We start from the raw sequence: 10,783 nt of genomic DNA on the forward strand, positions 1-10,783 counted from the left end.
TATAAGTGGGAAATGTTGGTTGCAGCTGCCTCTTTCTTGCCAGCTTATCTGTTTACGAAAGAGGTGGGGAACCAGATGTGAGACTCCAATTCACCTCAGTCCCCCTCACCCAACATGGCCAATGGCTGGGGATAATGGGAGTTGTAGTCCAGCAACATCTCAAGGGCCACAGGGTTCCCACCTCTGGTCTAATACATTTAATCCAAACACTTTATTTAATATGCTACAGTTCTAAAAACTCTCCAATTAGCTTGCTATACAGCATTGAGTCTGACCAAACTGCGGGAGGCAGTGGAAGACAGGAGTGCCTGGCGTGCACTGGTCCATGGGGTCACGAAGAGTCGGACACAACTAAATGACTAACCAACAACACGGCATTTTGGGAGACTATTAACTCTTAGTGACTATGTGGTCAAAATTAGTGTCTGAACTAACAATCTGCAGTGCTTTACACCACATGTAACAATTTTAGAAGGCAAGGTCACAAATGCCTAGAGAATTGGGGTTTCTTCCTGTTTGTAAGATTTATTTTTTAACTTAAGGATTATCTTCAGGGATGAGGCCAAAGTTCATCTAAACCAGCATTCTGTTCCAACAGTAACTGACTAGTTGCTGTGACGTTAACATATGAGAGTGCTGGAGGTGAAATAGTTGAACAGGTTACTCAATCAGAACCCAGGGGGGTGGAGTCAGAGGGACTATAAAACCAGCTGAGAGGGAGCGAAGGGAGGAGTTTGTTGGGAGTTGGGTGGTTGGTTGGAGTGGGAGTGAATTGGGATAGAGTCTGTGGGTAGGTAGAGTTAATGTAGCGAAATAAGCTGAGTCAGGAACAGTTAGGGGCTAGGAAGACAAGCAAATATCTGAGAGGTGGTTTAGTGAGTGAGAGCAGGTAGCGGAAGTTATAGGTCTGGATAGGCACCCCATGATTGTAATTGACCAATACCGTTTATGAAACCACAAGCTTGTTAAACTGCAATAAATAAACAGAAGTTTATGTTCCAATTTAACCCTGACTGGACTCAGTATTGTACCAGGTAGGACTTGGGTGGTGGCAGCGAGAAATAAAGTGGTGGCACAGGGATCAATAGATGGTGAAACGTCTGGGGACCCAGTGTGATCGTCACAGTTGCCTCTCAGAAGAGGGTCATGAGACCCCTGTTTCTGGCCTTCACCTGTTTTTCAGAGGTATTCTCCTTCAGACCATGGATGCTCCATTTAGCTATCAAACCTAGTAGCCATTGATAGAGAACATGCCAAGAACTGCCTTGCTGGACGAGGGTCCAACTACTCCAACATTTTGTCTTGAATAATAGCCAAGCGAATGTCTCTAGAAGACCACTTCCTCTTTGTCTCCCTGCCTCCAGCGACTTGTAAACATGGGGGGGAAATGTGTTTATATATTGCGGTGCCTACTCCGGTTGAATCAGCATACTGAGATTTATATCTGTGATGCTCTGGTATTAAAATAAGGAAATTTATGACCAAAGAACTTGTCCTACCGAGGGCAATGATCTTTGCTGCCGGGTAATACATAATCTTGACGCTGCTGGACAGCAAGTTCTAGTCAGGCAGTCTCTTTGCAACCTGAGGGCTTGAGCTTAAAATAAAGGGCTCAAGTGATGGAATGAAGACAGTTGTGCCTGGAAGAAAGGAACATAGTGGGAGCCTGAGAGTTACATAATGATCTGAGGAAATGTAGGGCATGTCAAAACTCTTCAGTGGATGAGTTTAGCTTCACTTTCAGGGTCTAATTGACCTGGGCTAGGAAGGAATTGCTCCCCAGGGATTTCTGCCCATATACTTTCTTTGTAGCAAGATATGTAGACAGATCTCTCCGTCTTTGAACCCATGTGCCTCACGCCAATGCAGTACCCAGGGGCATCTTACCCATAGACGTTAGTGGCGCGGGGCACCAGGGCGCCAGATTTTGGAGGGCGCCACAGGCTGAGTGTCCAGGAAGGAGAGTCAGGGGGTGCTCCCTTCCCCGCTCTGGGGCAGCCCACTCCTCTCTTCTCAGCTGCCCATCGGAGTGCATTGCATCCGACTCAGGGAAACCCCTTTGCGTCTCCTCCTGCCGGGACTGCCTAGGTGCCTGGCGGGTACAGTCGGGGGCGGGCATGGGACGGGCATGTCTCTCCTGCCGCTCTCTGGCCGGGTTGCTTCCTGCGCGCCTCCCTGCAGAGTCTGCGAGAGGAGCAGGGAAGCGCCCTGTGCAATCCCGGCGCCGAGTGAGGATGGCACAGACGGTGAGCCACCTGATCTGCTTGCTGGCCCTCCTGTCATGCGCACTTCCCTGGACGGGGGCAGGTAAGGGGCACTGGCCGCTTAGAGGGAAGCTTCGCAGAGGGCCGTCTGGGCTGCAATCCGGGTGCCTCTTACTTACATGCAGCGCCGAGCGCGCATTGGACCACATGATGTAAACTGAAGCCCCCCCTTAAAAAAAGGTCGACAACTCTGGGAAATGCGGGGGGGGGCGCACCAGAGAGATATTTGCACCCTGTGCCAGATACGCTTAAGACGGCCCTGGCAGTACCTAGCCAGCATTGGGGGCAGAATATGTCTCTGAATAGCAGTTGCTGAGAATCGCAACTGGGGAGAATGTCGATGTGGTCAGGTTCTGCTTGCAGGCATGTGGTTGGCCACTGCGAGAACAGGATGCCGGACAAGATGGACCTTTGGTCTGATCCAGCAGAGTTCTTCTTATGTTCTCAACCTTCTTGGCATGCAAAGCCTCAGCATGAACCTCCCAAAGTTCCACACTTCAAACTAACTGAAGTGGTGAATGATATGCTCTGATAGCACATGCAAATCAGTGGGACTTAAAATTGCTTAACTTTGATTAATAATCGTTAGATTGTGTATGTCCTCTTTAATGCTTTTTCCATCTCTCTCTCTCTTTCTCTTTCTAGAGTTCTATATATAATTTTTATTAAGTTTTCTCTTTTACAATTTAAAATACTCATTTTACACCCTTAAGATATCAAAGACTTCCCTTCTCTCTCCATGGTTCATTTTACATATCATAAATCCCTGCATATTTCACAAAAACTATACTATTCAGTATTCCATTATTGCATCCGTCAAAACTTGTTTACACTGTTGAATTTATCTTAATGCTGCCAATGGTTTCAGCTGTATTCAGTAAACGTTTTCCAATCTTCTTTAAACGTATGTTCTTCTTGTTCTCTTATTCTATATGTCAAGTCTGCAAGTTGTGCATATTCTGTCAACTTAAGTTGCCATTCTTCTTTTGTTGGGACCTTGCTCGTTTTCCATTTTGGGGCTCTCTAGAGTTCTATGTGCTTGCATCAGCCTATCATCTATATTATGACTATATCTTTCTCATTTTAGTTCTGCCTTAGCTGATGGTACTGCAGAATGGAAGATGGCCGGATCCCCAAGGACATGCTCTGTAGGGAGCTGGCTTCTGGCACCAGATCAATTGGCAGACCAATTCTGCAGCACAAAGATTTCCGCAATTGTGACATGAAGGCTGGCGGCATCAATCCTGTCATGTGGAAATCCCTTGCAGATGACCACAGTCAGGTCATGCATCCATAGCAGTGACCAGAGAAGAAATGACCATTGGGAGGAGTGCAGAGAGAAGAAATGCCATGGTGCGTTTGCAACAGCACAACTGGACGCCTTCATCTGCCCCAGCTGCAACAAAACATGTCTCTACAGCCACAGCAAGAACTGTAACCTCACCTCCAAAGGCTCCTCAGTTGTCTCCTGAGACAGACGGATGTCAACTTCAGGCCTTTTGAGCAATCTGCATATATCTCAGGACTTAAGACAATGGTACTTTTCTGTCCCACTCATGAATATTGCCTATAATTTTATTTTGTCAGCAATTGTTTTCCGGTTTCTGTTCCCACTCCTTGATGCTAGCTAGCAAATCTTGCTGGTTGGAAATGTTGGGGTGTCTTTCTTCAGTGCCGTAACAGTTGTGCTCTAGAAACAACTGGCTTTCTTCAGACTGAGCAATCAGACCTCTGCTAGCTTTACTCTGAGCTAATTAAATCATCTCCTGGAAGAATTCCCAGCCCAGCTGATCACCTCCAGAGCATGTTTAAATACTGCGCTTGTTGCTGTTGAGATGATGCGTGAAATCTCCATCTTGAGGCTTCTCGCCAAACACATCTTGCAAAAAAGAGAACATGTAAGACACTGGGCAAAACAATATGGAGATGTGATCCCTTACCTCCTCTCCCACGCTCTGAATTAAAATTCTGACTCCATTTCATTTGGAGGCATACTTCCAGGTACTTGGATATAGCATCTGAAAAATAGATCCCATTGAAAGCAATTATTTCACAGTTACTTTGCTGTAAACATTGGTAGGATTGGCTTGCAGGAGCCCAATTGATGGGATGCAGAACAATTACATTTCAGTTATAATGCATAATAATAATAATAATAATAATAATAATAATAATTTATTTATACCCTGCCCATCTGGCTGAGTTTCCCCAGCCACTCTGGGCGGCTTCCAAAAAAAGATTAAAAATACATTAAAACATTAGTCATTAAAAACTTCCCTAAACAGGGCTGCCTTCATAAAGAGTTTTGGTGGGAGAAGTATATGGTCTCTGGGCCCATGTTCTCTATCTAAAGTTAAAGGCACAGTAGAAATATTGTTGCTGCCCTGCCCTGATGTATCTGAATTAATTGTGCTGTATGTAAGCTATGTGTATCCTGAGATGAGCCCATGATGCTCTTCCTCCTATCTTGAAAACAAGCGCAGCACAGATTATTCTGTCTGCATGACTGAAAGTACAGCATTATCACAAGGTCTTCCATAGTGAATCACATCTTCCCATTGGGAAAATTATTCTTGTATTTCTGATTTGGGCTAAATGAGAAAATTTCCAGACACAATTGCTCACTGTATACAAAACTGTGCTGGCTCTAGTTTTGAGCTATGTCTGCCTGTGTGACTCCTGGGGTTGCCTTTGGAAGTAGACAAATATAATTAGGTTAGTTTTACATTTTTAACACCTGATGCAGGGCGCTAAGACCTCATAGGATCAGGCTGACAGTGTGGAACAGAAGCCTGAAATTAGCCGTCCTATTAGTTAAAACTTTCTTCCAGAACTTAGACTTGAGTTAATGTGAAGTCCAACAAATTAGTCTTGCCTCTGTTTGTGCTGCAATTAGGGAAAATGTCCACTCCGACCCATTTATCTTCTCCTCTGGTGTCCGTGATGTGTTCATGCTACTTGAATGCAAAAGATTTCTATATTCATTTTGTCACACTTGTCAACCTTTGCCCGGGGAGACCTGATCTATGGCAAAGGCCTACAATAATGAGATTCCTGGCTGTTGGCATCTAAAATCATTATGATTCAGCACCACCGGCTCAGTGAAGCTTTATGGAGACTGAACGCTACTTCATTACACAAGTGTGAAGTAAAAATCTGTGACTGACTGATGTGGCCTCTTCCCATAATGGAAACAAATTAAAACATCATTGCACCGTCCTCTGCTATACTCCGCTGGTTGCCAAGCTGGGAAATTTGGAGCTTTGCTAATAGGGGGTAGAATTCCCCCCCTCCAATTTTCTTCAGGGTAAGGGATGGTCACTCTGTCATGCTGTGGTGTAGCACTGGGCCTCACCAAGGCAGCAGCAGAAAAGACCCTCACCTTTGCCACAGCCAAATGTGGTTTGTGAACAGCGGGACGCAGGTGGTGCTGTGGTCTAAACCACTGAGCCTCTTGGGCTTGCTGAACGGAAGGTCGGCGGTTCGAATCCCCGCGACGGGGTGAGCTCCTGTTGTTCTGTCCCAGCTCCTGCCAACCTAGCAGTTTGAAAGCACGTCAAAGTGCAAATAAATAGGTACTGCTGCGGCGGGAAGGTAAACGGCGTTTCTGTGTGCTCCGGTTTCCGTTGCAGTGTTCCGTTGCACCAGAAACAGTTTAGTCATGCTGGCCGCATGACCCGGAAAGCTGTCTGTGGACAAATGTTGGCTCCCTTGGCCTGGAAGTGAGATGAGCGCTGCAACCCCATAGTCGCCTTTGACTGTACTTAACCATCCAGGGGTCTTTTACCTTTCCCCTTTTTTACCTTTTGTGAATAACAAATAGGTTATTTGTAGATTACCTTCATAAACTAGCAGCTGGTCCAGTCCTTCCTTAAGGCAAACTGAGGCAACTGCCCCAGGCAGGATTGAGCCCCCGCTGCCTTGACCTGCCAGCCAGCCCACTTATCCATTGCTGTCACCATCTGCTCAGCTCTTGTGCCCTTCCTTAGAGTGAGACTGTCAGGGAGAGACAGCCTGGGAGAAGGCATGCAGTGTTGCCACTTTCCCACAGTAGTAGAAATCAAAGAAAGCAACAGTGGCGTAGGTCCTCTCCTGGGCCACCTTGCCCAGAATGCCTTGCTTTGGTCCGACATTCTCAGAGTGAAACAGAGGGGAAAGGGAGTGACTGCCAGCTCATTAGCAGCAGCTAAACACTTCAATCAGGAAGAAAGGAAAAGCAGTGGCAGAGCCTTCCACCATGGGCAAATAGGTTTACCACGGAGAAAACAGGCCATCATATGCTCTGGCCCTAAACCATATACCATACTTTTCTGTGTATTAGACGAGAGTTTTTTACTCCAAAATAAAGTAAAAAATGGGGGGGGGTAATGTAGAGGGGGGATGGGCAATTTGTTGCATCCGTGAGCAGGATCTAGCGATTGGGTGGGTGAATGGTGTCTGCTGTGAGGGCTGATTTGTATTGGCTGCTGCTTTGTGTGTTAAGATCCCAAAACCTCCCTCAATAAATAAAGACACAATTGACACGGAATTTAGTTTCAGGTTATTGGCATAATTTTTGCCACAACTTTATTGATTACAGATCGTGAGCAGGTTGCTCAGGCATTGGTTCCTGACTAGCTGCACCTGAGCTCAGCAGGGCAGCACTGACGCCTGGACTCCGGCAGACGTCAGTAAGGGAAAACATCCTGGGGAAGCATTGGACCACGTTCAGGCTCAAGCTCACCCCAAATGCTCCCAGGAGTCTGGCATGGCCCGAACCACGGGAAGGGGATCAGCAAAAGCAAGGTGAGCCCCTGGATTCCTTTAACAGAATACCCTTTGTGCATGGGAGGGGCAGGTGCTCCAACCTCCCCCTCCACCACACCTTGAACCAATGCCTAACCGCCAAACCTTACAAAGTTGTGACGATTTGCTACGCGGCAGGCAAAACCCAAGTGGCACTGGCCAATCAGCCAAATGGGAAAAATCCCTACCGGGCCCCTGTCCCAAGAACAGACAACCCACGACGGCATAGCAAGGTCATAATGAACCCTAAATATAGGGAGGGTGGGTGGGTGATCCGGTGCCCGAGGCGAAAAAGAGGAAGCTCAACGCAACGTGCAGTGGTATGTATGGGTCTCTAGGTTAATGCATGAAACGATCCCATTGGCCAGATTTACCCCAGCAACCGAGGGACCACCAATCGGGTTGTTGTGGCTATCCAGTCGCTCCCACCCACAACAGCAGTGAGGTCAGTCTTGATGATTGCATGCTCTCTGGGAAGAGGACATGATTTGTCAATTGGGTGGATTATTTGTGGATGCAGCAAGGACTGCATTGGATTGGCTGCTGCTTCGGCAATTTGGCTTGCATCGCTTGCAGTTGTTAGTGTTTTTCAGCTGGGTGAGTGATATTCGGTTTCGCATTCCCCCTGAAAAATTACTCAACAACTCTGTGCCATCTCCCTCCATTTTCTTAAATTTGAGCTCCCCAAAATAGGGGGCATCTTATACATGGGGGTGTCTTATAGACGGAAAAGTACGGTATGTCTTTAAAGGTCATAGCTAGCATCTGGGATGGGGAAAGAGGAAACCACTGTTTCAGCAATAAGGTCTGCGTCACCCGTCCCCAGTCAATAAGATGGCTATTGCAGTTTGAACAAGCTGAAGGTTCTGGGCCCTTTGCACAGGCAGCCCCACATAGAGCGCATTGCAGCAGTCTAGTTGTGATGTAACAAGGCATGTGTCACCAGAGCCAGTTCCTCACAGCAGTCCTGGGGGGGGGAATTAATATTGCCTTATCACAGTGAACTACAGGGATGGGGTGGGATATTTGCTTTAGGCCATCCCAAAACTTAGTGATGGAACATGAGTTTGATCCTGGGACTCTTGGCTGCAGGGCTATCATGCTTGTTCTGGGCTCATACTAACATTTGTGCTGATTTTATGTTCCACCAGGTAGATTCATCTCTCTTCCATCACAGGACAAAAAAATGTTAATCAGCAGGTGTTATTTGAGCAGCTTGGAATGTATATTTCCTAAGTTTAAAATAGTTTTTTCCCCTACATGGGATTGTGGCGGAATTGGGTTGAAAAAAAAACTTTGAAAATAGTTAAGAGCTAAAAGAATGCATTGATTAATGGACTGATTGCGGATGAAATGTAGAGCTGCCATTAATCAGATCCAGCCATCTGGCCTCTCACTGCCAGCACCAGGAAGCAGCAGGTTCGTCAGTGATGTGAAGAGCCCCATATATCCCTCCCTGTCGACAGATACGTCTGCCAAAAGATAACTGTGTGGCTGAATCTGATTGGTTCTCTGGGACAAGGAGAGATGCCAGGAATTGAGGAGAAATGCAAAGGAAAATTGCCAGAGTGATTCTCCTCCATGCAGCTGAGGCCGGTCCATTTGGGCGAATGGGGCACTGACCCACCAAATTGTCTGCCCTCAGCTCACACCCCCTGCTGCCTACCTTACTCTTATAAACAACCCAGGGGGCAGCAATGCTGGTCAGTATCCTTAGTCTCAGTATTGCCCTTGCAGAACTCAGCAGAGAGGAGGATGGAGAGAGGAGACTAAACTAGAATTATTTCGCTCTTTCTGAACAGCCACTGTGACCTAATCACTTAGGACTGATAACAGCAATCATTTCTTATTTCTTTCTCACTCTTCTACTTTGGTGCTCGAAACAGCTTACAACAAACACATAAAACCAAATCAGTGATTAGAAAATGCAACGTGAAAAGCCGGAATAATCAACAGCAGTTATCTAGAACACCAAACACAGCTAATAATAGCTAGTGTAAAAATAAATAAATAGCTAAAGTTATCAGTTAATATATATATACGTTAAAAGCCTATAGAAATAAAAGAGTTGGCCATTTCTGGCAGGGAAAAAAAAAGACACTTAAAGAGTGACCTGGTACATCTGGAATAGAAGGATGTTGCAAAATGGTAGCAAAGTAAAAGAAAAAAGAAGAAAAGGTAAAGGATCCCTTATAGTTAAGTCCAGTTAAAGGTGACTGTGGGGTGTGGCGCTCATCTCACTTTTCAGGCCGAGGGAGCCAGTGTTTGTTCACCGACAGCTTTCCAGTGGCCAGCATGACTAAACTGTTGCTGGCGCATGGAGGATGTGATGAGTTCCAGAGTACATGGAAACACCATTTACCTTCCCGCTACAGTAGTACCTATTTATCTACTCACACTGGCATGCTTTAAACTGCTAGGTTGCCAGAAGCTGGGACACAGCAACTGGAGTTCACCCTGTTGCATGGATTCGAACTGCCAACCTTCCGATCGGCAAGCCAAAGAGGCTCAGTGGTTTGGACCACAGCGCCACCCGCATCCCTAAAATAGTGGCACCACTACAGAAAAGACTGTTTCCTGTGCTCACCTATCAAACATCTCAAGCTGCCACTAAGAGCAGGATCGCTGCAGCCAATCTTAATGTCTAGACAGGTCTATATGGGAGTAAGCAGTCCCTAAGGCAATCAGATCTGAGGCCATTTCATACTGTAAAGAATGAGTAACCTGGGTAACTGTCATGTGGCCTGATCTGACTCTGCAACTTTGGGGCAATATTTATCACAGATTGCCTGTAACTCTTTGTTCAAGCTCAATGCACAATAGGACATCAGGATCTCCTTCATGTGCCTAACCTCCCTCTAGTTGGAACTAACGCTTGGAAAAGAGCTTACATGTGCAGAGAGCACACTGTAAAGGTAAAGGGACCCCTGACTATTAGGTCCAGTCATGGCCGACTCTGGGGTTGCGGCGCTCATCTTGCTTTATTGGCCGAGGGAGCCGGCGTACAGCTTCCGGGTCATGTGGCCAGCATGACTAAGCTGCTTCTGGCAAATCAGAGCAGCACATGGAAATGCCATTTAACCTTCCTGCTGGAGCAGTACCTATTTATCTACTTGCACTTTGATGTGCTTTCGAACTGCTAGGTTGGCAGGAGCAGGGACCGAGCAACGGGAGCTCACCCCGTCACAGGGATTTGAACGTGTAGCTACGCTCCAAAGAATTAGAGAGCTGGAGCTCTTCTTGGAAGCAACAGAGCACACCGTCTCCACCAAGGAGGAGACAGGGGACTCCCATGAGAAGGAGGCTAGTTCACCAACACAGGAGCCAGATATATGGAGAAACGTGACTCAAAGAAGTAGGAGGCCCAGGGTTCGCTCTGATTGTTTAGAAATACGCAATCGCTTTGAGGTCCTTTCCCCTAGCATGGAAGACGAAGAGCAGACTCCATTTGAGGATCTCTCCCTCATTACAGTCGATCAGGTATATGAAGACGAGCAGCAAAGGCAGTCTTCAGGGAATGTGCAGGCGACCTTGGAACGGACAGCTCACGGAAGAACCCCGACCAGACCTAAGAGGAGGCGTGTAGTGGTGATAGGGGATTCCCTACTGAGGGGAACAGAAGCAGTGATCTGTGGGCCTGACAAGATGTCTCGGGAAGTGTGCTGTCTCCCCGGGGCTAAGATCCAAGATGTAACTGAACGACTGCAAGGAATCATAAAACCCACTGACAAATA

The sequence above is a fragment of the Podarcis raffonei genome, chromosome 3 (assembly GCF_027172205.1).
Source record: "Podarcis raffonei isolate rPodRaf1 chromosome 3, rPodRaf1.pri, whole genome shotgun sequence".
Taxonomy (NCBI): Eukaryota; Metazoa; Chordata; class Lepidosauria; order Squamata; family Lacertidae; genus Podarcis; species Podarcis raffonei.